This window comes from Lemur catta, chromosome 8 (assembly GCF_020740605.2).
Source record: "Lemur catta isolate mLemCat1 chromosome 8, mLemCat1.pri, whole genome shotgun sequence".
NCBI classification, from domain to species: domain Eukaryota; kingdom Metazoa; phylum Chordata; class Mammalia; order Primates; family Lemuridae; genus Lemur; species Lemur catta.
Genome location: NC_059135.1, coordinates 3,676,792 through 3,704,130, shown reverse-complemented (window position 1 = coordinate 3,704,130; position 27,339 = coordinate 3,676,792). Strand labels below are relative to the sequence as shown.

Below are 27,339 nucleotides of genomic sequence, written 5' to 3'. Positions count from 1 at the left end.
AGCGCAGCAGCTGAGGGAACTGTGTCACGTGACTCTGCAGCGTGCGTGTGAATGCAGTGGTGGCGGAGGGGAGGTGGGTGATATTGTCCCACCAGCTCCCCTTTCCCACAGTCTCCCAGATGCTGCCGGCTGGTGCCCTGTGGCCACCTTTGGCCTCTGATTTCCTTCTCTGCTTCTCCAGGTCCCTCTGCAACGAGACTCAGAGATCCACAATACCTGTTCTCACCTGCAGGGTTGTGTTGCTAAGTGTCTCTGCCCCCAGAGTCATCTCGAGCCAGTTCTGCAAGGCACGGCCCCTCTCGCCACGCCCCTGCACCTTCTCGCCTGTCATCCCTGCCAGGGCAGCTCCCAGGCACGAGGCCAGCTGCACCCTGCATCCTTTGAGGCCTTGAGGGGACTGCATTCAACATGCACAGGGACAAGAAACTTGCAAGTTCATGCACCAAGATGCTGGTAGAGGTGTTCTCCAGGTGACGGGATTATGCTTGTTCTTATTCTCTTTTTCTTTCTCTCTTTAAAAGCTTTCAAGCATTTCCAGAATTTTCAGATTCTCTGTTTCTCTCTCATTATTTTTTAAAGGAGAGATGAGAACCCAAGCTTCCTGGCCAGCTTGGTAGAGAAGTACCAGGCCTGGAGTGAGCTCTCTGCATGGGGCTGCAGGATCTAGATACCCGGCACTCGGCCAGCTGTGCGTGGACACTCTCTCCCACCTGCAGCCTCCTAACCACACCATGGAAAAGCCTCGAGCTGGAGAGATCGTGGGTGTGGGCGCACCTCCACCTGTACCTACTGGCACATGGCTGAAGCTGCGTGCTGAGAATACCAGGTGGGGAAGACCCTCTTCCTAAAGTTTTCTTTCCAGAAAAACACCCTCAGGTGTTGGAGCCAGTTGCAGAAGTGACAGTGGTGCTGCAGATGTGCCCTGGAGGGCCTTTATTGCCAGGAAGTGACATGTCACTGGTTGAGCGTCCGACTTAAAATGCCTAGAGATGATGGCTGAGCTGGCTCTAAACGCTGGCTCTTTGTGGCTTGGGAGGTGCAGACGTCACTGTCGGTGCCCTCTGTCATTTCTTTATGGTTCCATTAAGTACATGATTGCTGATTTTATGAGCATAACCTAAGATGCCAGCCCTGCTCCGCTGAGCCATTTGTTTTTTAACTTCCCAAGCAGCCTTTATCCTCTGACAACCAGTGTCATTTGATCCCACCCCAGCTTTGGGCTCTTAATCCTTTTTGTTTACAGTGAGTTTAATCTCTGTCATATTTCGTGTCTAGCTGGACAAATCCCACCTTCCCCGGGCCTCGCCATGTGACCACATCAGTTAGACCCAGTGACAGGGGTTTTAAAACTGTCTATCTCTTGAAAGAACAAACAGTCTTCAAAGCCTTAAACCTACTCTCATAAATAGTCTTTAAAGGCAAAACTTGATAAACAGGATCAGAGAATGGGGCGATAGGGGACCACCCTGCTACAAGATAAATGGAAAATTAGTCAATTTCTTTACTCCGTGTGTGCCTATGAAAAGACTTAGACCAGCTTTATGATAGCTTTGCACTTAAAAAAGCGACAGAAATTTGATCCATATGGTTCACAAGTTAATATTCAGACTCCCAGGCTCTTGAGTTCTCTGTCCCTGTTTGGAGGTTTCCAGGCTCGGGGTGGCTGGGGGTGTGCACAGGGACCAGGACCATCCAGCAGGTGTGTCCGTAAACACTGCCGGGGAGGACAGGCGTCACTTTGGATGTTAGAAGCCCCCTGTCCATCCCAAGGCCGTGTCACAGCAGCTGGGATTCTTTTTCCCTTTGAAAACTGGTTTTCATGGAACAAACAAATGTGAGAGATCTCATTAAAGGCCACACTAAGTGGCCCAGCAAGAAGAGCGAGGGACACAGAAATCGTAGACACAGCCACTACCTGTGGGTAGATGAGGGACTCCTCTTGATTATAGTCCAAAAGCAAAATGGTTTTTACATTGGTTACTTGAATTTAACTCAACTCATCAAGATTTTTTTAAATTGTGATAAAATATACATAACTTAAAATTTACCATTTTAGCCATTTTTATGTGTACAGTTCAGTGGCATTAAGTACAGACACAATGTGGTGCTACTATGACCACCATGCATTCCCGGAACTTTTCATCTTCCCCAAACTGAAACTCTGTTCCACTGAAGACTAACTTTCTTCCCTCCCCCAGGCCCGGCACCCACCCCTCTACTTCCCGTCTGCGTGAGTTTTGACCACTCGAGCTACTTCACGTGACAGGAATCAGACAGTATTTGTCCTTTGGTGACTGGCTTATTTAGCATCTTGTCTTTGAGATCCTTCCATGTTGTAGTATGTGTCAAAATTTTCTTCCTTTTTAAGGCAAATAATATTCTGCTGCATGTGTACACCACATTCTGTTCATCCATTTATCCATCAACAGACACTTGAGTACCTTCTGCCTGTTGGCTGTTGTAGATGCTGCTGCTGTGAACACAGGTGTGCAGATGTCTGCTGGGGTCTCTGCTTCCAATTCTTCTGGGCACAGACCGAGAGGTGGAGTTGCCAGATCATATGGTCATCCTAGTGTTCATTTTTTTGGGAACAGCCAGGCTATTTTCCACAATAATTGCACCACTATTTTACATTCCCACCAACAGTGCACAAGTTTTCCAGTTTCTCCACATCCTCACCAACACTTATTTTCTGGTGTTTTTTTAAACCGGTAGTAGTCATTGCAATGAGTATGAAGTGGTATCTCGTAGATTGGACTTGAATTTCTCTAATCATTAGTGATGTTGGCAACTTTTCATTTGCTTATTGGTCTTTCATATTTCTTCCTTGAGTCCTTTGTCCGTGTTTGAATTGGGTTGTTTTCTCATTGCTGGGTTCTAGGAGGTCTTTATATATTCTGCATATCAGTTTCTTCTTATATCTATGATGCGAAAATGTTCTCTCTCATCCTGTGGGCTGCCTTGCCACTGTGTGAAGAGTGTTCTTTGGTGCACAAAAGTTTTAAATTCTGATGACTCACCAGATTTTAGCTGACGTGTTCAGCACTCTTGCAGTTGCTGTGTCCGACACAAGACAGTTATGAGACAGGATATAGTGAAAGTGACCTTGATCTCTGGCCACACTGGGGAGGGGACACAGGGAGACTTCAGTGTGAGATATCAGGCCTCTTGGGGCAATAAAGGGGGCTGGTGTAGGAATCCCGGGGCTGTTTTGTAATAGTGTGTTTGTGGGCTGCCTCCCTTCACCAGGCTGGGAGGCAGGACCCCCCCTTCCATCTCAGACACCCCATGCCCACCGCCAGGCGTGTCTCCTGGCTCTATCCAATGACTGATCAATGGAACATAGTGTCATGTGACTAAATGACCATGGCATGAAATCAGCGGGCCCGTAGGTCTGCGACCTTGTATCCGTGCCTGCACTAGCCATTAACCTGGGGCTCTTGCTGTGGCATGCCCGCGGAGGCTATTTAACACTCACACAGAAATGAGAAGCCCTGGAGGTCATGGGTTACACATGAAAGAATCCCTGTGGGGGGGGGAGCCCGAATCGCTGCACCAAGTAATGCCTTCCAGACCCCCTCACCCCCCGGCCTGCCTCCCCCTTAGACCCGATGCTTGAGCTTGGCCCGCAGCCCTTCCCATCCTGGTGTCTGGCCTGAGCGGCTGTGGCGGCCAACTGAAACTCGGCCTTGGAGTCAAATCTGCTGTCTCTAGGGGCACGGCCCACCCGGTGCCCACCACTGCCCAAACCCAGCTCTGAGATTTGGGCGTCTTCTCTCTCCCTCATTAGGGCTGGTGCTCGCTGACTGTGCTCTGAGATGACGCCAGACCCGAGCTGAGTCTTGATTCTGGAACCTTCATTCTTGCCCTGGGGGACTGGTGCCTGCTAACACTGCAAAAATGCTAAGATTCCAGATTTGCATGTTAACAGAGAAACCCTTTTCCTTAGTTCTGCATCACCGTTATGGAAAAATGGATTTTGCCCCAGTGTCTCTCTGGCCTGTGTAGGTTTCTCCATGTTGTGGCAGGAACAGGCTCGGATGAGCAGCAGGCAGAGGTCCCGTGGGGGGCTAGGATTGCCTGAGTCCCCCAACTTCCCCAGCTTGGAGATGACTCCTGCCTGCCTTCCCGCCAAGTGACCAGAGTCAGGCACTGATCTGCTGGAAAGGAGGGAGCCCAGTCCTCTTCCGGGTGTTTCTTCCCAGTGGAAGCCAAAGTGTGGGCCCCTCTCTGCACCCAGGCAACGCAGGCTGCCCCTCAACTCAGCCCTGCCTTCCGGGCGTGGCCCGGGCCTTTCTGTCTGCAGGACCACGCAGAATACCAGCTCCCTCAGGGCCGCCTCCTCACCCCAGCGTGAGCTTTGGCTGTGGTTACTAAAATGCCAGCAGAGCCCAAGATGGAGTTTCCCAGAGAGTGAGGAACTTGCTGGGGCCCAGAGGAATGGGGAGGGCTCCCAAGTGCACCCTCAGAGAGACCTGTCCACTCAGAGACCATGAGGGCTAAGGCAGGAGGTGGGGCGGGGGCTGGGGGGACGATGGGGCTCTCAGGAGGGCTCTGAAATCTGGAATTGTCCTGTGGGCAAATGAAAGTTCCTGCAGCAGTGATGGGGGGGGGGAGGGTTTCGATCAGGAAGTGGGGAGCGAGGGCAGGAAATCAGAAAGAGATGGCGGCTGGGGGTCCAGATGCACAGCCCAAGGGCTTAGACGTGGGCAGCTAGGTCATGACCCCATGGGCTCCCTTCCATGGGACTGAGGGCCATGAGGGTGGGGAAGGGTGTTACGCTCATAGCTCCATGCCCAGCATAGGGCAACAGATGCCTCTGGGGAGGGCCTGAGCCCAGGCTGGGGCACGGGATGAGGGCAGGGTGACAGGGAGCAGCGCAGAGGGAGGGAGGACCCCTGCACCTGGGAAGGAAAGGAGGGACCACGGAGGAGAGCCCGTGGTGCGGGTCGTGGGTGGTTCAGGGAGCAGCAGTCCTAGGCAGGAGGGTGCTGATCTCCCTGGTGACCACTCCTAAGAGAGCTGAGAGCAGACAGGGTGACATCCAGAAGGTTTAAGAGTGTCCCCTCAGGTGACATTTGGAGCCAGCCCTGCCGAGTTTACATTAATTACCCTCAGGTGTCCAGCTGAGCAAACGGGGGACTTGCCAGGGCTCCCAGCACCTCACCTGGGCTGGTTTACTGCAAGTGTCTCCCAGGGCCTTGAGCAGGGGTCAGGTTACGAAGTCGGAATGACTGTCCTCCCCCTACTGGCTAGTTCTCTGTTACCTGATCAAATAGGAGCTGGAAAGATGCCCTTAGGTTGGAGGCTACAAATCCTGTGATCTGGGCGTGTTGACCCAGGTGTGGCTCAAACCTGCTGGGCTGGGCCGGGCGTGACGGGCTCTAAGGGCTGAATCCACTCAGAGGCAGGTCTGTGCAGGGGAGAAGAATGAGGAACATGCCGGTTGCATCTGGTTTGGACAGAATTCCTGTCCCTGTCCGTGGGGACCTGCCTGGCTTGGGATCTGGAAAGCTCAGATGCAGGAGAGACGCCAGCTCACGGCGAAGCTGCGGTGAGGTGGGACCAGAGGCTGCCCGGCCGCAGGTGGAGGTGAGCATGCCGGGCCCGCTGCTCCGCAGGCTGGGCTGCGGCCTTGTGTGCTGCCAGGGGCTTTTGTTTAGCATTTACTGAAACAATGTGGAGAGTCCTCAAAAAATTAAAACTAGAACTACAATATGATCCAGCAGTCCTTGCTTGTGTCTCTGCCCCAAACCACTGAAATCTGGCCCTGGGAGAGTCTTGTGCACCTGCTGTTCGTTGCAGCGTTATCAACACACCGCGGAGACGTGGGAACAGCCCAGATGTCCCTCAGTGGATTAATGGGCACAAGGAAACGTGGTACATACAGACATTGGAATTTTATTCAGTCTTAAAAAGGAAGGAAATTCTGACACGTGCTACAACACGGATGAGCATGGAGGACACGATATTAAGCACACGCAGAAAGACACACACGGCACGACTTTACTTCTGTGTGGAATCTTAACAAGGACACCCCCAGGGAAGCAGGGAGTTGAATGGTGGTTGCCGGGTGCGGGGGCTGGGGACACGGGGAGACCCCGGCCAAGAGGCACACAGCTCCGTCACGAGGGACGGGAAAGTTCCGACCATGGCACGCAGGGCACTGCGAGTGTTGTTCACAACCTGTAGCGCGAACTCCCCGTTTGCCCAGAGGGAAGAACTTGAGTGTCCTCACCACAAACAAAGGTGACCGTGAGGCCGTGGATGTGTCAACCAGCTTGATTATGTGAGCGTTTCACAACGTACCAACACATCAAGTTGTACACCTTAAATGTACACAATTTCTATTTGTGAATTATACCCCAATAAAGCAAAAACATACAACAAAATGAGATATATTTCCTTAAAAGAAAAAGATGTATTTCTTCCCCTTGAATCCACATTCCTGACAACCTGCACATTCCAGCTGCCACCGAGGAAGTGACAGGGCAGCGCCTGGCTGCTTTAAGATGGCACCCGACCGCCACTCCTTCAGTCCCTGCCTGGAGGTGGCAGGAGGGAGACGGGAAGGTGGGACAGAGCTGGGCCTGGCTTCCTGGTGCCCACCTGCTGGCGGGAAGACGTCCCCATGGCAGGGCCGACTGTGCACGTGGGGAAAGCCAGCGCCCGCTCTCCTGGAAGGGACGGTTTCCCGTGAGGTCCTCCTCTGAGAAGGGCACCCCCAGACACAGGTCCAAAGGAGCCCCTGAAGACGCTGTCTGTGCAGGAGAGAAGCAAGCACTCTGCCCCCACGCGGTGACGATGTTCTAACCCCAGCGGAAAACCTTCACCCCCCTCTGCAGCGGCAGACGCTTTGCGTCGCTCTCAGCAGTGGCTTTGCGAGGCCTGAGCAGGACATCCTACTGCAGAGGGGTGGGAGCCCCCGACCCTGCTGCATCAGAGTGGACCCTCTCCTGATTCACGTGTGACTCCTGCCACTCAGCCCCGTGTCTGGGACGTCACTCTGGTCACTTCTGTGTGTCATTGTCTGCATCGAGTTCCCGTCACCGCGACTTCCTTTACAACGGTGAGATTTCCCGCATGCGAGCGTTGCGCAAACACGCTGCCGAGTGGCAGAGGCCGACGTGGAACCTCAGAACTGGCACCGCGCCCAGCTGGCCGTGGGATCCCGCCCCAGGCTGCCCCCACACCGGGCTGTTTCAAGAGTGGCTCACCCAGGACAGGCTTTCTGCCTCAGACTTTGCCAGAACAGACTTCTCCTGTGCATCTGCCAACACTCTCGCAGGCGACTGCTCCTTGTGCAGCCTCAGTCCCCGCGGCTGGCACGGCCAACCTGTCTGTCCCTGGCATGGCTCAGCGCTCAACTCACCTGTCCATGTCAGCACCTGCTCGCTGTGTCGGTTTCCTAGGGCTGCTGTGATAGAGTATTAATACTACAACTTCACAGCTCGAAGCAGCAGAAGCCTGCTCTCCACAGTTCTGCAGGCTGCAAGTCCAAAGTCAAGGTGCTGGCAGGGCTGCCCCCTCTGAAGGCCCCAGGGGGACCCATCCTGGCTCTTCCAGCTTCTGGGGGCCCTGGCATTTCTTGGCTTGGGCTGCATCTGCAACATCTGCCTCATCTTTCTCGGGCTGCCTCCTCTGTGTCTGTGTCTTTTACAAACTCTCTCTGCCCTCCCCCTTTTAAGGATTTAGGCCCCACCGCAATACAGGGTGTGATGAGAAGGAAATCAGGCCCAGCCTCTTTCTACCTATGGTGGCTCAGCTTCATTTCGGTCATGGAAGGCAGGCACCTTGTCACCCAGTCGTCAGAACCCGTGTCTGTCTCCCCCATGAGACTCGAACATTTAACACACTTGGAGACACAGACCTGCCTTCCGGAGAGCCCAGGCCCGTCCCTGTAGGCATGATGGATCCTCGTCCCTGGGCTCGCTCCTGACCTGGTGCTGGAGGCAGAAACCCTCTCACACGGGCTGTGCTGTCTCGACACCTCCCAGGAGGAGTCAGTCCCGTCCCAGGGAGCCTGCAGAGGCCCGGCCTCGGGGGTGACGGCTGAACGTTGGGACACCTCTGGATGCTCTTTCTCCGGACAGACTGGCGCTGGGCACGGGAAGGGAGACAAAGCCACTGACAGTTCTTGGATTTTTTAACTTGAAAACTCTCACTAACGAAGAGTCCTGGGACCTCTCAGACCTAAACTGAGAAGTTTCCAAGAAGTTTGCTGGCCCAGCTTGCTCTGTGCCCACCTCCTGATGAAGTAACTGTGACGGGGGCCAGCGCCCCTCCCTCAACACCGTGTGGGGGGATGGGTGGACAGCACCACCAGCACCTGCCTCTGGAGGGCAGAGTGGCCAGAGTCCCTCTCGGGGTGCAGAGGTGCCTCACGGGCCGTTCAAAGCCAGCTAAAGTGTCAGGACTTGCCAAGAGGTTTAGGACGAAGGAGGCTGCTTTCCTTGCAGACTCAGTGGTAATTCGGCAACCCCGACAGTGACCTTTAGAAAGCATTGAAGAGACCCAGCGCTTTCCAGAGCTGCTTTGAGGGTTCAAGATGGCTGCAAGCAGAAGCGGAGGCACCGCTGCCTGCAGTCGCCCTGGGTCTCGTTGATCGTGCCGTCTTGTCATCACTACCCTTCTCGTGCGGCTGGTCCCACGCAGAAGGTGGGAAGGCATGTGGGCGCCATGTCGCTGGCTGCAGATGTACTGGCTTCCAACGTCGGGCTGTGACCATGCTGTCATCTCCCAAGAATCCAGCATTCTTCCCCTTGGGCCACACGCCATCCTCGAAGCTGCTCGTTAGCCTGTGCCCTGAACCAACTGGTGAACGCGATGAAGCCTTCCCCTGTCACCCCAAGCTATGGCCACCCAGAAGGGGTGAGATGCCCCAGATAAGAGCATCTGCCCCTGGCTCGCTCTCTCCCTCTGGCTGGGACACCAGGCCGCCTGGCCAGAGAGGACACACTATCCTTCTTGAAACAGCTGCAGCCCATGACCCCATGCTGGATGGCATCGTCCCCAGCTTGGACTGTCCCTGTCCCATTTCCACCAACGTCCACAGTGGAGCTTCATAAACCTGCAGTTTGGTGGTGGCAGCAGGTAGTTGATGGAGGGGAGAATAGGTCTTACTTTATGTTTTTGCAGTTGAAGATGTTATAGACCTATGTTCTACTGTATCCGCAAGTGAGGAAGATGCCGCATTCACTTCAATCCTTTTCTTATTACAGATGCTCATGGAAGCCATTTGGAAAATATGGAAAAGTATCAATAAGAAAATTAAAATCACTTGTAAAATCACAGTTAATCATTGTTAACATTTTGATGCATTTCCTCCAAGGTTTTCTTCTTCACAGGGTGGTTTAAAGCAGTTTCTCAAAGCTGAATGTGCGTGTAAACACCTGGGGATCTTTCGAAAATTCAGGTTCTGGTCCAGGCGTGTTGGGCGGGGCAGGATCCTGCCAGTCTGAGTGTGAGTCCGGGAACCACACCCGGAAGTGTCGGGGGTTAGAGCTTGGGCTTGGGGTTCGGATGCTGCCTTTACCATGCCAGAGAGCTGGGAGCAGGTTCTTTGACCTCCTGAGTCTCAGTTTTCTCATCTATAAAGTGGGGATAGTCCTACCTTGTGGAGAGTTTGGAAAGAGGGAATGAGGTGAACTCTGCCAAGTTTCACCTGTTAACCTGGCACCTAACAAGGGCTCGATAAATTGTAACTACATTAAAAATGAACCAGTTATTCCCTAGGACGCGACAGTTTGCACATCAGCTTAATACCCTCACTGTGCTCACTTCACATCATACGGCGAGCGTTTTCCCAGTATTAAAAATTCGCTGAAAACATAATTTTAGTAGCTGCATTTTAATGACTCCCACTGTGTTGATAGATCATAATTTATCTGAGTATTTAAGATATAGAAATAATTGCTTTATTTTTTATTATCTAATGAAATCCTGTTAACATTGCAGCTATTATGAGAGTTCTAGCTTTTTTAAAAAAAATGAACTGTACTTTCCTTTCCTGGAAAACAAGGGTTACAAGGCATTTTGGAGACAACAGCTGTGGTGACTTACAGACTCTCAGACAAGGATTTTTTTTTAAAGTTTTGAGGGTTCCTGGCACCCTACGGGCTCTTGACAACAGTTATAGAAAAAGGGTTATATTTACCCCCCCCGAAGAAAACCCCCAAACGAAACAAAAGCGTTACAGCTCTGACTTCAGTAAGCAAAATTAGAGATTTTTAGACAAAGAGGATATTTCATGTCTTTGCTCCTAGTGACTGAGAAAATAACTACAGAGAAGAAAGTGAGCAAATATGGGAAGAATCCTGACATTTTATGAAAGTATTTTAAACATTTTATGATCCTTTTGTCCTTTGAGGGTTTTTTTGGTCTGTTTCGTAGCCAATAGCTCATTTCCAAAGACATCTCACAGACGTGGCACGGAATCTACAGTAACCCCCGAGGACGGTGTTGCTGGGGTCCTTCTCGGGCATTTTCCGAGCTTCCCTTCTCAGGGGGCTCAGGGAGGGGCACAGACTGCACTTCGACCTTCACGCATCCGTGTTACTTCTCGTTCCCACATGCGTCTTCCTCACGCGCCAGCCACAGGCTGTCATCAGGGCTCCAGAAACTCGGGCCTCCTGGTTAACCCTTCGCGACCCCAACAGCACCCTGTGCGGGGTGACCTTTCCCAGGGTTCGCCGTGGAGTGAGCTTTGCTTTTGGTTTTTCTCAGCGGAAACCCCGAGAGAACTGTGAATGGTGCTGGGTGTCTACTGGTGCGTTTCTCTCTAAATTCCTGCGAGGGACAAAGAGATTTTTGACTCTTCTCTCTTACTGGCGTTTGGGAGAAGTCTGGGCTCTTGGCTCAGGTGAGCCTCAGAAATAAGTTGTTTTTCAATGCCATTAGCCCCACTGTGTATTCATCCGCCCTGACACCGTTTATTTATTTTTTTAATCAGTAATCAAGTTTATCCTGGGCAGTGTTGCCAGGAAAAATATTATTTCACTGGTTCTAACATCTGTTCACGTGCAATCTGATATTCAAATTCACCCCGGCTCTGTTCTCCGATAGCTCATGGACGTTACTGCGCCCTGGGGACAGCTCACACCCGGCCACCGTAACTAGCACAAGTTGTTTTCACCGTTGGGGTAGGTGTGAATTTCTTATTTATCTTCTGAAGTAATGCATGCTTGTTTTAATAATTTCAGTGATATCAAAATACAGGTACAAAGGAGTGCTCCCCTGCTCTTCCCCTTAGCAGGACCTGCTACAGTGAATTATTCTGGAACAATCTCTACTCCTAGCAGTCATTGGCAGCTTGCCAAAATTGCAGAAATTTAGCATCCCTTTTCTCTTAGAAGCAAAGGCTGTGTCTTCGGTGGGTGTGACATCAGCAAATGACTGTCACGCTTTTCTACGTTCCGGGTATGAACAGGCCAAGCCAGGGAACATACGATGCAGCCACACGTGTGTGCTGCTGCGGCAGTGTTGGACACGGTCCCCCTGGGGCACCTCTGGGCAGGCAAAAGGGCCATCAGAGAGTGGTCACATGCGGCCATGGTCACTTCATACGAGCCACTGAGTGTCCTGGGCGAGGAGAGTGACTTACAGGCCTGTGACCCCGTCCCATGACCTGGACGTGAATGGGTCCTTGTTCCCTTTTGTTATTGCTCAGCTGGTCATCTGGTCCTCCCAAACCCCAGCTCTGTGAGAAAGGCCAGTGCCTGCCCCCATGACAGCCGGGGACCTCGATGAAGCAAGTCCCAGATAGCAAGGCGCAGGGTCACACACACAGGGCACATTTTGCTCCTGGACATGCTGGCTGTCCCTCTAGTTACTGAAGGGCTCACGCTCACAGCAGTCTGAGGCCAGAACTGTTTTTCCCTGGAGTGCTCATCCTTCGACCTGCTAAAGATAGTTTCACAGGGGGTCAGGTTTTAAGAAGGTCGGCTCGAGAGCACCTTTAGGACTTGTGAGTGGAAGACACGTCGTGCCTGAGGGACTGTGATCTCTGCCTCCACCCGCGCAGGGCTGGCCTGTGGCCTTACACACACGCAGCCGTTTGTAGGAGCCACCGTGCAACACGTGGGCCCCACGGCTGCCGGGCCTATGGCACCCTCTGTGTTCACCCCACGCCTCTGCAGTGAAAGGAGACTGTGAGGCAAAGGGAAGAAGCTGGAAGTTTATCACACATTTAAAACATTTTATTTTGTTTTGAAAAAATGTTTCATTGTGCTGAAATACGTATAACAAAATTTACCATCTTAATTATTTTTAAGTGTAGATTTCAGGAGTGTTACGTACACTCACATTGCTGTGCAACCATCATCTCCATCTCAAGAACTTTTTCATATTTTCTGAAAAAATTCTGAAACAGAAACTGTCCCCATTAAAGGCTCACTCCCCAGCCCCTGGCCGCCACCATTCTACTTTCTGTTTAATGTGAATTCTCTAGGGTCCTTATAAAAGTGGAATCACACAGCATTTGTCCTCTTGAGACCAGCTCATTTCACTGAGCATAATGTCCTCAAGGTTCATCTGCACAGGAGCATACATCAGAATGTCCTTCCTTTTCAAGGCTGGATACTATTGTGTGTGTGGACATATCGCTTTGTCTGTCTGTCCATCCACTGATGGACATGTGGGTTGCTTCCACGTTTTGGCAATGGCGAGTAACGTGGCGGTGAACATGGGTGTGTGGGTGTCTGTTGGAGACCCCACTTTCACTTCTTTTGGGTGCAGTCCAGGAAAAAGAATTGCTAAATCATATGGCCATTCCATCTGTAATTCTCTGAGGACCCCCGTTATGCTTTCTGCAGGGGGGGCGGCACTGCACAGCCCCCAGCAGTGCGCAAGAGCTCTAATTTCTCCACGTTCTCGCCAGCGCTTGTTATTTTCCACAAGAGTGTAGGTAATATTTCGTTGTGGTTTTGATTTGTATTTCCTTAATGACTTGTGACATTGAACACGTTTTCATGTGCTTATTGGCCACTTATATATCTTCTTTGGAGAAATTTCTATTCGAGTCCTTTGCTCATTTTAAAATTGGGGTTTGTCATTGTTGAGTTGTAGGAGTTCTTTACATATTCTGTATATTAAACCCTTCTGAGGTATGTAATTTGTAAACATTTTCCCCCATTCCGAAGGCTGCCTTTTCGCTCTATTGATTTTGTCCTTTGACATGCAGAAGTTTTTGATTTTGATATAGTCCAATTTGCCTATTTTTCTTTTGTTTTCTATCACACATTTTTGGAAGAAAATTTTCTTTTGATCAAAAGATCAAAGGGCTGGACAAAAATGAGGAAGCGCTTCATGGCAACAGATTCCCAGTGACTGGTCGCTGTCACTGAGAGATTGCTCCAGGGTGTTTGGGGGAAGCCACGTTTGCCTGACTTCCTGAGGGTGAGCAGCCTTCAGCTGACATTCCCTCCACACCCCACACATTCACCGGGCTCAGCAGTCACGAGAGCCTTGGAGCCTGGATGCGGAAACTAAAGGCATGCGTGCCCTCTCGCCCCAAACCCACAGGTACCTGGTCTGTGGTAAACACTGCTGTGTGCTTGTTACATGGCATTTTCATACACCTGTGTACACACACACACACACACACACACACACATTCAGGTATAGATTATCGTCTAATCTTTTGTTCTTTTGGTGTAAATATGGCCAGATATTCCTTCCTGGCTTTAATTATCACTAAATTTTTGAAAGTTATACATTCTACACTATATATATTGTGTTTCTATCAAAACAGAATCTATCCAAGACTGAGGCCCTAATTCCAATATTCATTTAGGAGGCGCCTGAGTCTTAACTGTTTTTCTGTTCGCACAGTAGGAAAGGTCCTTACGGAGAGACCAGGAGCTCTGGGGTCTGACTTTGGTGGTGTTTTCTCTTTTCTCCATCCTCCCTCCCGTCACAGTCTTTCTCCTCCTACAGCCTTGAGCTGTGTCCTTGTTCAAATCTGATTCCCACACCCCAAATTTGAGGTGGATTAAATAGCCAAAGGGCCTGGCTGGTCCACACACACAGAAGCTCGCTGTGTCCAGGACGAATGTGGCCCCTGTGCCCCATCCTATGTGCTTCCCTTCTGTTGACTCGCATTTCTGTTCCTATTTGCAGTCTGCCTCTGGGGATTTCACTAGCGTTAGTTCTCCAGAGTCCCCATCCGCCAGCCTAAAAGCTGCCACTTCTAAAAAGCCAGTGCCATTTCCCGAACATTCCTGCATCTGGGTCCTGCTCTCATCCCCACCCTATTGCCTGACCTCAGCACATGGCCTTGTGGGCACCCGCTGGGGGACGGTCTACTTGTCCATCTGCCCCCGCCCCCCCATCCTCCTCTTCCGCATCACACCCACTCTGCTCATGCACTGTCAGTAAGATCCTGGTGTGCCGCTCTCATTTGTCACTGAGCTGCTACACGTCCAGACTTCTGTTTTTTTGATCACTTGCCAAGAAAGGCCCAAATCCCTTATCCTGGGTGTCAGTGCCCCCCTCGTCTAAGAAACGGAGAAGGTAAAACACCCCCCTCACCGCGAGGGTTTGCAAGAAGGGTCTGAGATGATGTGAGAACCAGGGAAATGTCTGAACCCAAACAAGAAAGTCCGCCAGGATTCCAGGGGCGGATTCCCGATCCTACAGCATCAGCTCAGCCCAATTTGCTTTCCTTTCTAAGACGCAAAAACACTTCTCAGCCAGTGTGCAAACAAATCAGAGCACATAGACAGCAGGACTGCGGGCGAGCAGCTGAGATGACCACAGCTGTGCTTGGTCATTTGTGGGTGGGGAGGGTGCGGCACGTGGTCTGGGGAGCCGGAGAGACACGAAGCTCTTGTGTTAACCAGCAAAGTCAGCCGGCCAGGACCGTAGGCAACCGGCAGTCGCCTAGCCAAAGCTTTGCCGAACCTTGTTTTTGGAATTAACGCTCTTTGGACAGCATACCCAGGAGCTACTCTCCATGGAGCAGAAGCACTGGTTGCGTCTGGCTAGTAAAGCCGGGGACTAAGTTGAGTGTGTCTGGGCTAACCACCTTGCGGGAAGGAATGCTGCAGCGCTTTGGGAGTTGGACCAGATCTCCAGCTTTCACTCTTTCCATTGATGATCAATTTACGCGTGCACTGCAAGAAAGTGTGTTGTAGGGAAGCTGAGCCACGCTGCTGTTCACCAAGGAACGCAGCTTTTATTAGCTCTTGTGTTAAAACAAACATGCAGTGCACGGGCTGCCACACAGTACTAAGTAGATGGAACTGTTTATGGGACAGTAACATTTCTCTCATTTCCCGTATCTGTTCCAGTATTTATTTCATCGTTTTCTAGGGGCTCCAGCACAATTGTTTCCTGAAATCCATGTGGCTTTAGGATTCTGGGTACAAATGTGTTTTATTTTATAAGAAATGAATTCATGCAGCTCTGTAAAGCCTCTAGTCAGGAGTCAAAATCATTGCCAGAAACAGCAAAAACACAAACAAGAAGCAGAAATATAACACTACGCACATGCCCTTTGCAACTGATGTAATTGGTTTTTAAAGTGATGTAATTTTAAAAATATTGGAAAGTTTTGCAATGACCTGTGCCTTAAGTCACACAGTTGGCATCTGTGACTATTTGGCCACAGGTATTGCTGACAAATCTTGTGGCCCTGTCATTCTGAGATCTATGCCATCAGAGCCATGGTTTCCACCAACAAGCCTGGCCAATGGGGAACGGATTTTCCAGAAGTGTCCACCTCATCCATCTCTTCACACTTTTGCTGAACAAATATGCTCCGAACTGCTATTACGGAAAAAGCACAGGAACATGTGGTCATTAAATCAGGTGTCAGGGCAAATGTGACTGCTTGGCAAAAATTTTTGGCATGATTTCCTCAGAAGAGACAGACTCCATGCGTGGGCACTGCTGAGCACTGAGGGCACGGATCCCCACACACCCTGCAGGCTGCTTTCTTCCTCCACTGCTCCCACCTTAATCTAACAACCCCACCTCTCACCTGTGCTCTTCCAGAAGCTTCCAGAATCCCCTTCTGGTGTCCACTGTGCCCTTTGCAGTCATTGTGCACACAGCAGAGGTGGGATCTTTACTGCGGGGCCCTCCCACCACTCCTGTGGGTGCCCACACACTGGCCCTCTGCCCCACCCTCCCCGTTCACTCTGTTTGTTCTCCCTGGAATATGCCAAGACTGTTCTTGCCTCTGGAATTTTGGACTTGCTATTTCCTCTTTCCGGACTCCTTTCCCAGATATTTGCAAGAACAGCCCCTTCTTCCCAGACAGGCCTCAGCTCAGCCCTTCTCGGACCATCGGTCTCAAATAGCCACTCCCCAACCACCCCACGGTGGCCAACTCACAGCGGCTGGTATTATTGCCTTTACAGAAATGATCAATAATTGATTCATTTTGCACCTGTATCTGCTTGTTCGTTTCCCACCTCTTGTTTCTCTTGTCCATGTCAATATCCCCGTGACTCTGTGTTCTCATTGCATGGTAGATGTACAGTAAGTACTCATCTCATGGTAGGTGTAAGTACCCATTGCACTGTAGGTGTGCAGTAAGTACTCATCCTACCGTAGATGTGCAGTAGGTACTCATCACATGGTAGGTGTGCAGTAAGTACTTGCCAAACACATTGCCACAAACCTGGTGACTTAAGAAACAGCACAGACTCACTCTCTTACAGTCCTGTGTTCCTTCTAGAGGCTCTTGTCCTGCCTGTCCCAGCTGCTAGAGGCTGCCCACAGTCCCCTGCCCACAGGCCCTTCCTCACATCAGTCCCATCCCGGCTCCCAAGGTCACGTCTCCTTCTCTGACTCTGATCCTGCTGCTCTCCTCGTGTACAGACCTTTGTGATTATACTGAGCTTCCCGAATAATCCATGGTAATTTCTCCATCTCAAGGTCCTTAACTTACTCACACCTGCAAAGTCCCTTTTGCCATGGAAGGTGACACATTCATAGGCTTTAGGGATTAGGATGTAGGCATCTCTGAAGTCCCTCATTCTGTCTACCACACTAAGAAAAGGAAGAAGTGCATGAGTGCAGTTGTTTAAAAGTATGTGCACAAATTGATACTCCTCCTTTTAAGAAATGGATCTTAATTCCCTTCCCTCTGATTGTGGGCTACATGTAGTGACTTATTTCTAACAAAGAGAAGGTGATGTTAAGTGATGGTCTGTAACTTCTTTGACACTAGGTCTAAAAGGCATTGTGACTTCCCCCTTGCTCTCTCCCAGGCCACTGGCTCTGGGGAATCCAGCTGCCATGGCGTGAGGACGCTCAAGCAGCGGTGTGGAGAGGTCCACGCGGCAAGGAACTGAGGCCTCCCGCCCACAGCCATGTGAGTGGGCGTCTTGGAAGCACATCCTCCACTTCCGTAGCCCCAGCTGACATCTTGTCTATAACTTCAGGAGAGACCCTGAACCACAAGCACCCAGCTGATCCACTTCCAAATTCCTATCCCATAGAAACTGTAACATAATAAATATGTTCAGTGTTTTAAGCACAAAGTTTCGGGGATAATTTGCTATATAGCAATAGATAGCTGAAACAAGAAGTTATTTTAGAATCCCCCAAACAAAATAAAACACATTACTTTGTGCCTTGATAGTCTTTGGAGCTCTCTTATCCAATGAGGACCCACCACCCCACAGGACAAGATGAGTAGAGCTTGATCCCAATAACCACACTCTTGAAATTGTGGTTTCCGTGGCACCTTTTCCAGAGTAATCCCGGTTTCCCAGCACAACATGTGAGTCAGTGGGCTGAGAATCTACCCAGAACAGTACAGGCAGGCACATTTCAAGTGTGGTTTCATTCGTCTATTCGGTTCTCTCTTCTGGGTGTGATCACTTTCATTGTCTTTCAAATTCCATTTCTCTTATCTCCTTTGGCTGCTGTCACTCCCAAATATTTTCCAGTGTTTCTTGGCTATGGACAGACATAAATCTTCCCTCCTACTCTTTCCTTTTCCTCGTTGTTTTAACAATGTGTTTACATGCCTTGTCTAATGGCCCTCTGGGTTCTGCCAAACTTCCCGATCCCCCCACCCATGTCTCCCCTCACGTGGAGGACCTGGAGAGACCTAGCTGGTAGACCACCTGGAAGAAGGCCACCTTGGCTGATTGCTACCTAGGCTGTCGCTGCTGATCCCATGGCTAGATGTTTGTATCAGTCAGGATCAGACAAGCTATGCTAGAGTAACACACAAGCTCAAAATATCCAAAATCCATAATATCCAAATATCAGTGGATTGAAAAATTTTGCTTTTGCTTGCTAGTCTCCCCCGTCCCACTTATGCCACATGTCCACTGCTGCTCGGTTGGGGGCATAGACTCATCTCTAGCTCACAGACCCAGGCTGATAGCAGCACATTTCTATGTTACCATGATTGGTAAGGCAGAAAAAAGAGAATGTGTTGAATAGCATATTTGCTTTTAATTTCTCCCTAGAAATGATATGAGCCCCTTCTCATCTCATTTCATTTGCTAAAACACCTAACTTCAGAGTGGGTGGGAAAGTGCCACCTTAATCTATGCCTGGAAAATGGAGAATTGGAGCTCTATGAGAACTGGCAATCTACGAGAACTGGCGACCTCGGAGAACTGGAGCTCTACGAGAACTGGAGCTCTATGAGAACTAGAGCTCTACAAGAACTGGTGATCTACGAGAACTGGCGACCTATGAGAACTGGAGCTCTACGAGAACTGGAGCTCTACGCTGCATAACACTGACGGCTGCCAGAACGCCATTGGCCTCTGCCTGCCTGGCCTCTTTCTAAGTGCTCCAGCTTCTGTAGATAATCACATAAGAGTCCTGTAGCTGCAACTGATGAAATGTTACTGAAGTTGGCCTAAGAAGAAAATGAATTTATTGGCTAATATGACTGAAAGATCCAATGCGGGCTAAACCTAGCTTTAGAAGATGCTGGTTCCAGCTATTCAGAAAATGTTGCCAGAGGTCGGTCTCTCTGTGTTGGTTCTGCTTTTGTCTGTGTCGGTTTATTCTCAGGTAAAGTCTCCCACAGGTGGGAGCTGCAGCCTAGAAAGGGAGGGGTGGAGGGACTGTCCCAGGAGTTTCAGCAGAAGTCCCAGGGGAGCGGCTCCATGACCATGGCTGGCTGGTTCGGGTCATGGCCTGCATGCCCCAAATTACTTAGTGTGGACCAGCAGTTGTGATATCTCACGGGGCAGGCCCAGGTCACAGCCTTTGTCAAGAGCCTGTGGCCGGTCAGCCCCATGTGAATTACCTGCGCTACGAGTCGGGGAGGACGGTTCCCAGAAAAAGTCGACGTGCTGTTACTTAAAGGGGAAACAGATGCAGGGCACACGGAAATCCCAGACGTCCTCCACAGATGTCGCCCACATGTTTATTCTATTTCCCGAGCCGCAGATAACTCGCACGACCCTCCCGCCCCTACTGGCCCTTGTTGCCGAGTCCTCAGCCCCACCAGGACCCAGCTCCACCTGCCCAGGGCTGATCTTGGTGGCTGTCAGGGCAGGGGGGCGGTGCCCACTCGTCATCTCCTGGACAGCAGGGGCGAAGCTAAGAACGTGGTGGTCTTTCCTTCTGCAGGTCCAGGTATCGCATCTTCCCAGGGAGTTGGGAACGATTAGATTCAAATACAAGCCCCAAGTCTTTTAGAAAGCCAAATCCAAGGAGATTTTTTACAAATCACTATTATGAAAAACTCGTGCTCCCCTCTCTTCTGACACTGCAGGAGGAGACAGTGTACGATTTGGAGCAACTGGATAATTGTTGAGGTAATTGGCATGCAGGTCGTCTGAGGCAGCTTCGCCTGAGCGGTGGCCATTTCTGTGACGCTCGAGTTTCCTGTGAAAGCTCTGACGTAACTCTCTCGGCAGAAAGAGGAAGCGTCTCCTCCTACAACAGACCTGGGAGCTGGATTCATGGCAAGAACTTAGAAATGACTTTCAAGTAGATGGTTTATAAAGCCCTGGAGAGGGAAGGTGATCATTTGAAGCCAGCGGGAGTTCAGTAAGGGCCAATCATGCAAGATTAGTTTCATTTCCGTGTTTTGACAGGGAAATTGGACTTGCAGAGCTGAGGCCTTCTGTAGACATAATATATCTGGATTGAAGCAATATTTTTGGAAAATCTTCTTATGATGTTTTTTTGGACATGAAGCTCAGGGATCCCACTGGACTGGTGAGGGATTAATGACGATGCAGAAATGGGGCTGAATGCTCTCGAGTTAGTGAGCAGCCCGTGGCTTCCTGCAGGGCTCTGTCATTCACCCTCTATCGTGCAATATTTCTGTCCATAATTTGGATGATATTGATAGCACATGGCATCTGATTATTAATCATATTAATATTTCCTATTAATTAAAATAATGACCACGCTGCTACTAACAGTTACTAAATGCTCCCTGTGTTCCCGGCAAAAAGCTTGAGGATTGTACGGATTATGTTATTAACACCGCGCAACTCAGTAAGGTAGGGGCTATTCTTTTCTCTTCTTAGTGACAGAAAACAAAGGCCAGCATTGAAAGCGTATTAATTTAGAAAAAGTCAGCTTAGCTGACTTTAACTGAGAAAGAAGTTCAAGGTAGCTATTGTGCTGTTGGTTGAGGTCTAACCCGCACACCCCAGAGAGCTGTTAGATGGTGACACCACATGTCTGTTTTGGGGGGCTGAGTGCCCAAACCAAGCTCCCAGCTGGAAGTGTGCTGGGGGGGGACCTGCTGGCAAATGTAGGAGCAACATAAAAACTAGTGGGGGTTCCCAAAGTTCTACTCCAAATGAAACACTGGAAAAATTATTTTAGCTGGGAATTTCTTTATGGTAGGCTCCTCATCATGGACAAAGGGAAAAAAATCTCAACAATGTTCCCATAGAACATCAGTTTTGATTCCCTATGATTTCTCAATAAAAGCAGCAAGAAGAAATTAGTCATGACATTTTTTGGAGAATATCCATTGGAACGAAGATTTGCAATTGAGACAAGTTAATATCGCCCTGCCGTCTCTGGCAGTAATTAATCGGCAGGGCTGGTTTCACTACTCCCAGCTCTTCAGGGGAAACCATGTGGGCCCGTGTAAGAACCTCTCAGAAGCTCTCCCAGGCAGGAGGGCGGCCAGCCAGCTCTCCAGCAGCCGTTTCAGTTGTACAGAGGGAGGCACGAGAATCGGGATCTATGCCATTTGGAATTAAAGTCTGATTTGCCAAGAGACCTGATTGACTCGGTGGTGTTAAAATGTAGGTCCCACGTAAGCGTGGATCACGGGATCTGCAGGGCTGCGCCCCCGCAGCCTGTCAGGGCCTCAGCAGAGGCCGGGAGAGGTGGACGAGAGCGGGGGCGTTGCGTCGTGTGTGGACGATTCTTCAGAAGGGGGATGAGTTCAGCCCGGCCAAGTCAGAGCTGCAGGAGCTGTGCCGACAGCTACGCAGCCTTGACTGTGGTCTTGACGTGACTTTCATCTTGTCGTCTTTCAGAGGAAAGTGCTTTTAGCCCATGATTGCTGAAAACATTAAGCACCTTGGGTAGCATTCATCCTTATAGCAGTTTTTAATCATTATACTTTATTTATTCCTCTTCTCTTTTTTACATTTTGTTGAAAAACAATGAACAATCTCAGTCTTTTCAGGGAGAATAATTGCCCGTGATTTTGTAAGAAAGCAGGTTTTGTGCCAAATTTAGAAGCTCACATGACTCTTGTCTTGAAATGCCTTGTCTGGGGCAGCTGCACAGGCGGCAAGGATTATCTGGAAGCTGAATTTGCATATCTCGCGGAGGGGACCCACTGCGATGCCCGCAGCTCATTGGCATCGTGTTCCCGCTTTCTGCAGAATCGAGTCCTACCCCAATCCCTCGTCTACCTTAGGTTGGACACCGCCAGAGAAATGGCTGCGTGGTGCACCCAGCAGGCCTATGCCCCGGCCCAGGGTGGGGGTGGGAGGGATGGCACCGACAGTCACAACCGCGGCAAGCACAGAGGTCACTGTGCCTGCGGGCGCCACTTTGAATTCTCACAGCCACCCTGCACGCATGGCAAGGCGTTGACTTGTGTCCTCAAAAACAAACAAATAAAAAATGCTGAAGCCCTAACCCCTGGCATCTCACAAGGTGACCTCACTTGGAAATAGGGTCTTTGCAGGGGTAACCAGGTTTAAATGAGGTTCTCAGACAGGCCCTAATCCAGCATGACTGGCGTCCCTGTAGAGAGGAGGGATTAGGACACAGAGGTGGACATGCGCAGAGGCAGGGCTGTGTGAGGAGACAGGAGGAGGAGACCGAGTGATGCTGCCACAAGCCAAGGACTGTCTGCAGCTTGAGGAGCTGGAAGAGGGAAGAGAAAATTCTTCAACTGTGGGTCCTGCTGGCAAGTCCCTGATTTTGGACTTTTGGTGTCCAGAACCGCGGTGCCATCCGAGTTTGTTGTTCTAAGCCAGCCATTCGGGCTACTTTGTTGCAGCAGCCCTGGAAAAGGGACACAGTGGACGCTATTATTATTTCCATTTTACAGCAGAGGAAACTGAGGGTAAGACAGCATGAGGAATTTCTCCAAGCCCATCTAGCTGGTGTCATGGGATGAATTCAAGTATTACGTCGCCTCCCACCACGGTGGTCCCCTCTAGCAGATAGGGGATGTTGCTACTGGGGCCAGCCACGGTGGGCACCAGCAGCCCTGCTTTGTCAGGGGACAGTGGCAAACGTGGCATTTCATGCACCTTGCATTGGTGCATACAAACTGCTTTCTCCAAGCCTCACCATTTATTTTATGCACAAACTCAGATATCCTGAGTAGGTAAAATGGGCACAATTATAAATGATGAAAGCTCTTCCCTGAGATTTAATCCCCTCATTTCAGCCAATACAGAAGAAAGCAGTGAACTCACTATCTGCCTTAGAGGACTTGGCACGAGCGAGCGGGTGTGTTGCTTACAAGCGAGTGGTGGAGCACCTGGCCAGAGAAAAGGGGGAATTCAGTTTGAAGGGGGCCAGGAATCAGAAGGTGGCTGATTAAAGCTTTCAAGAGCATTGTGACTTGTCAGTATCAGTCCTGAGTCCATCCCAGAAAGGCCTGGGTACTCGGGACAGCTGTGACCCAGGCAGCCCGCACGGCTCTGTGGAGGGTGCTGGTGTGTGTGAGCGGCGCAGGCTCTCCAGCTCCGCACTGTACTTCCGGCAGCTTCTCCATCACGGCAGCCATCTGCATAATGTGGGCGCTCTTAGTCCATATTTTAGTAATTGTGACCATAGATCACAGGAATTCATTCCCTGGCACACGAGATAAGAGATGAAGAGACTGCTTTATGCATGCAAATCAAAACCGCTTGTACTCCTGAACATGATGATGGGGGAAAAAAGTGAGGCTCCAGATGTGCTCGAGAGAGATTTTCAAGGCACACAGTCGTTCCGTAACACATTCTGATGAATTTTTCAGAGATGAAATATGCCTTTGATTAAGGAAGGTTTTTTTCTCTTTTTGATAAGTCCTGTGTGCATTGGGGTACTCATTTAGTCATGATGCCGTATGCAAAATGAAAGGATAAAAGCTTCATTTTGATTTATGATCATGGTTATTAATTTCTGATGCAGCTTTTGGGTTTGGATTATTTGGGGGTGGAGGGATTTGGCAGTGTATATGAAAAGCATGGGAGATTTACTGGCATAAACATCACGGCAGAGGTCTAGCTGTAAATAACAAAACTTCCGAATAGAAGTATTAAATCCCGCATTACTAGTAGGTAGAGGAAGAAACTTAAACATGTAAACAGGGATGCAGCTTAGGATTTCTGCACAGGCAATTTCCAGAGGGAACCTTATGTGCAGGGACTAGAGGCACATTTTTTTGTTTCCCATAAGAACTGTGATTCCAAAGCAATTTCACTAGGATGGTGTTTGTTGGATCCTGGTGCAATCAGCAAAGAAAGGCCAGGCCTGTGGTTAATTATGCTAATGACCGTAGGTCATAGGATATTATTTTGGTAGGTTATTTTCTATTCCTTATGTAAAAAGGCACAGTAATGGACTGGTTGTTTCAAAATTCCAACTTTGAATGTGTTGGAATACTTAGTTCAGTTGTGTTAGGTGACACCTCTTTGGTGGCTTGGGCAAATGCCCTCAAGTGGAGTGAAGATTTCAGTCTGGCCTGGCAGGCGGGAGCTCAGACCTGGGGCATGCGGAGGGAGGCTGAGCACCCGGCATGGCACAGGACAGGGCCGACTTTCCACGCACAAGTTTCGCTCTGCTCAGGATAGTTCCAGCTGGAGTCTGGGGCCGTGGATGCACCTGGCCCAGCGTCTCCAGGTGGAACTCCAGATGCAGTGATTGCAGAGAGATTTACCTGGAGCCCCTGGCACATTCAGAGAACAAGGCTATGTCCAGGGGTGGGTGTGGCAGGTGATATGTGAAGCTATGCTTAACATATGGGGTTCAGAACCCTGTGTGGGACCCAGGGGGACTTAAGGTGGAAGCCAAGCAGGAGTGTCTCATCCATTCAGGCTGTCATAACAAAACGCCATCAACTGGGTGGTTTATCAACAACAGAAATTTACTTCTCACAGTTCTAAAGGTTAAAAAGTCTAAGATCAAGGTGCCGGCAGATTCCATGTCTGGCGAGGGGCCCCTTTCTGGTTCACAGATGGGGCCATTGTCTTTCTGTGTGCCTACACGGTGAAAGGGATGAGGGAACTCCCTGGGGTCTCCTTTATAAGAGGGTCCCACTCTCATGACCTAATCACCTCCCCCAAGCCCTACCTCCTGTGACATCACCTTGGCGGTGAGGATTCTAACGTATGAATTTTGGGGAGACACAACATTCAGACCACAGCAAAGGGAGCAGAAAAGGCTGGGCAGGTGTGGAGCCCTTGGGGTGGGAGTGGGGGAGGTGAGAGAGAGAAGACCCTCAATTTGGGAAGCTCTGCCGGGCTTGGTCTCCTAAAACCAACACTGACTTTGAATATATGGACACACGTCCTGTAAACTGGCCTCAGGTTGCACCTAAATCTGATACTGGCACCCCACACAGGTACAGCCAGCGGGGTAGCAGCACGGCAGAGCTCCCGGCACTTCACCTGGATGGCAGCTCATACACAGCTCTTGCAGGGAGGAGTTATTGGAGCTATTTATCAGGGAAGACATCGAAGGTGGACTTGGAGGGGTAGAGCAGGATCCCACTCAGTTCTCATCCTCAGAATAACGCCTCCTTGTACTTTAAACAACTCCTTATTGAAGAACAAGTGTGCAAATCGTAGTGCGCCACTTGATGAATTTCCTCGGAGTGAGCTCTTGCACCAGGTCAAGAATCAGAACCTCAGGAGCTCCGACCCACCTACATTAAGGATAAACACAGACTCTCATGTTGTAGCTCACTGCTTTTGATCAGCAGGAAAACTGATCCCAAGGGAACGGATTCTGAAATGTGTCCCCGCTTCCAGATCGAAGATTTCCACGAGCTCCCGTGTGGCCTCCAGCAGAGTAGGGAGCTGCTTCCCCACCACGCAGCCCTGCATGCGCCCCTCCTGCCCGCCGGTTCACGTACCCTGAAGCCGGACCTTCCACAGAAGTGGAGCCGCCATGATCAAGGCTGCCTTGGGGCAGGTTCTCTGGCCGCAAGCTCAGCAGCAGGAATAGGGATTTTGTCATAAATCAGGAAACATTGCAACTAAAGTACAACTGGTTCTTAAGGGAAACATTATGAAGGGAAATAAAAAAGAGCTCTTTACAATATGCTTTGGGGAGTAAATTTCCATGTGCCACGGCCCTGCCTCCCGCTGCACCTCGGCGGGGAAGGATCCTCCAGGCTCTGGGTCGCGGTTCTCCCTGCAAAGCTACCAGCTGAGGCCATGGAAGTATCTCTGGGAAGCAGAGGAAGAGCCCTGTTTTCTCTGAAATCCTGGTATGGATTTTTGATCTTAAAGTGAGAAAGAAAATTTAGGAGCAGGAAAATAAACTTTTAACCACTTCAAGCAATTAATCATAAAATTACGGCTTATTCTCCTCCCCCAGTCCCCCCACAAATAAATTAAATTCAATGAAATAACTGGTTTAGGTTACAACCCAAAGGTAAGAAAACTGGATTTTTAATGAATTTCTCAAATGAGCAGACGAGCCATAGCCATCAGTCAAAGTGATCAAACCAGCTCCTGCACACGGAGCACAACTGCAAAGGAGCAAAAGCTGTTGCCTTTGAACAGCTTTATACTAAGACATGGGAAACAAATGTATTTGGTGGATTTTTTTGTTTTGTTAAGTCTGGGGCATATTCAGTGTGGAATGCTTTGCAGTAATTACGATTTGTGGAGGGGTGAATTTTAGAAATCTGAGTCCTTAAAGACAATTTGTGGGAACCGTGGGAAAGGGGTCCTTGCTGAGTACCGTGTGATGAAGCACAACCGTGAGCCCCTCTGGCCCCGCCCCTCCTCCCCACAGCCCCCTAGCGCCCTGTGAAAGCTCCGGAAGGCCTCCTGGAGTAGCCCCTCCCCACAGGCGCACAGACAGACTGGACGTGCCACGGAGCACAGGGCAGTTCTAGAAACGCTTAGCAGTGCCAGGAATGCGTCCCCAGACCAGCCGGGCATCCAGTGTGCCTTCCCCACCCTGGCTCAGGTGCTCCCTGGCCTGGTGCTTCCTGCCACAATGTGCACAGAGCACACACCTGGGCTTGATGCCGGGCGTGAGAAAGAATCCGTTTCCTTCCTCCCAACTCCTCCACTTGACCACTCCCTCCGGCCCTCAGCCCCATTTCCACACATAATTGAGCAGAGACAAGGCAAGGAAGAGCGACTCTCAGGGTGGCCACCTTCTCCCCTTTCCCTGGGCTCCAGCCCCCAGGGTCGTGAAGATCCTGTGCAGTCATGAGCTGCTGACAGCAGCCCTCTGCCCACACCCTCCTTCTCATCCTTGCCTGGACACCCTCTGCCCACACCATCCCTCTCATCCCTGCCTGGACACCCTCCGCCCACACCATCCCTCTCATTCCTTCCTGGACACACTTGCTCCATCATCTCTCTGGAACCCCTGAGGCTTCACTCGCCACCTCCCTCAATGCAAACACCCTCTAAGTCCTCACCATGGAATCGCTTCCCACGTGGCTGGTGTCCCCTGGAACCTCGCTTTGACGGGGAAGGTGACCTTGTCGCCAAACCGCCACCTTTTCCGAGACTTGAGATTGCGTTGCAAATAAACGGCTGGTCTTGTTCGCGCCTGTAAGAGACGGTGCGGAGCTCTCTGAAGCAGATTCAACTTGGCACACAGGTGCTTTATTCCTAAGGATGATTTAAATAAATGGAGTTTGGAAAATTGTGCTAAAGCCGCCGCCAACTGAATCACCTCTTTCTGATGAAATCATGTGACTTTCTTTCTCAGGAACATGCAAAGAGGAGACAG

At 50.3% G+C, this 27,339-nt stretch overlaps 1 long non-coding RNA gene across 1 annotated transcript; it reads left to right on the top strand.

Annotated features, from left to right (window-relative positions):
* Positions 1–153: 153 nt before the first annotated feature.
* LOC123643246 lies at positions 154–27,339 on the top strand. The gene is made up of 3 exons (XR_006736735.1): positions 154–470; positions 580–826; positions 27,319–27,339. It is a non-coding gene; the product is annotated as an uncharacterized LOC123643246 (long non-coding RNA).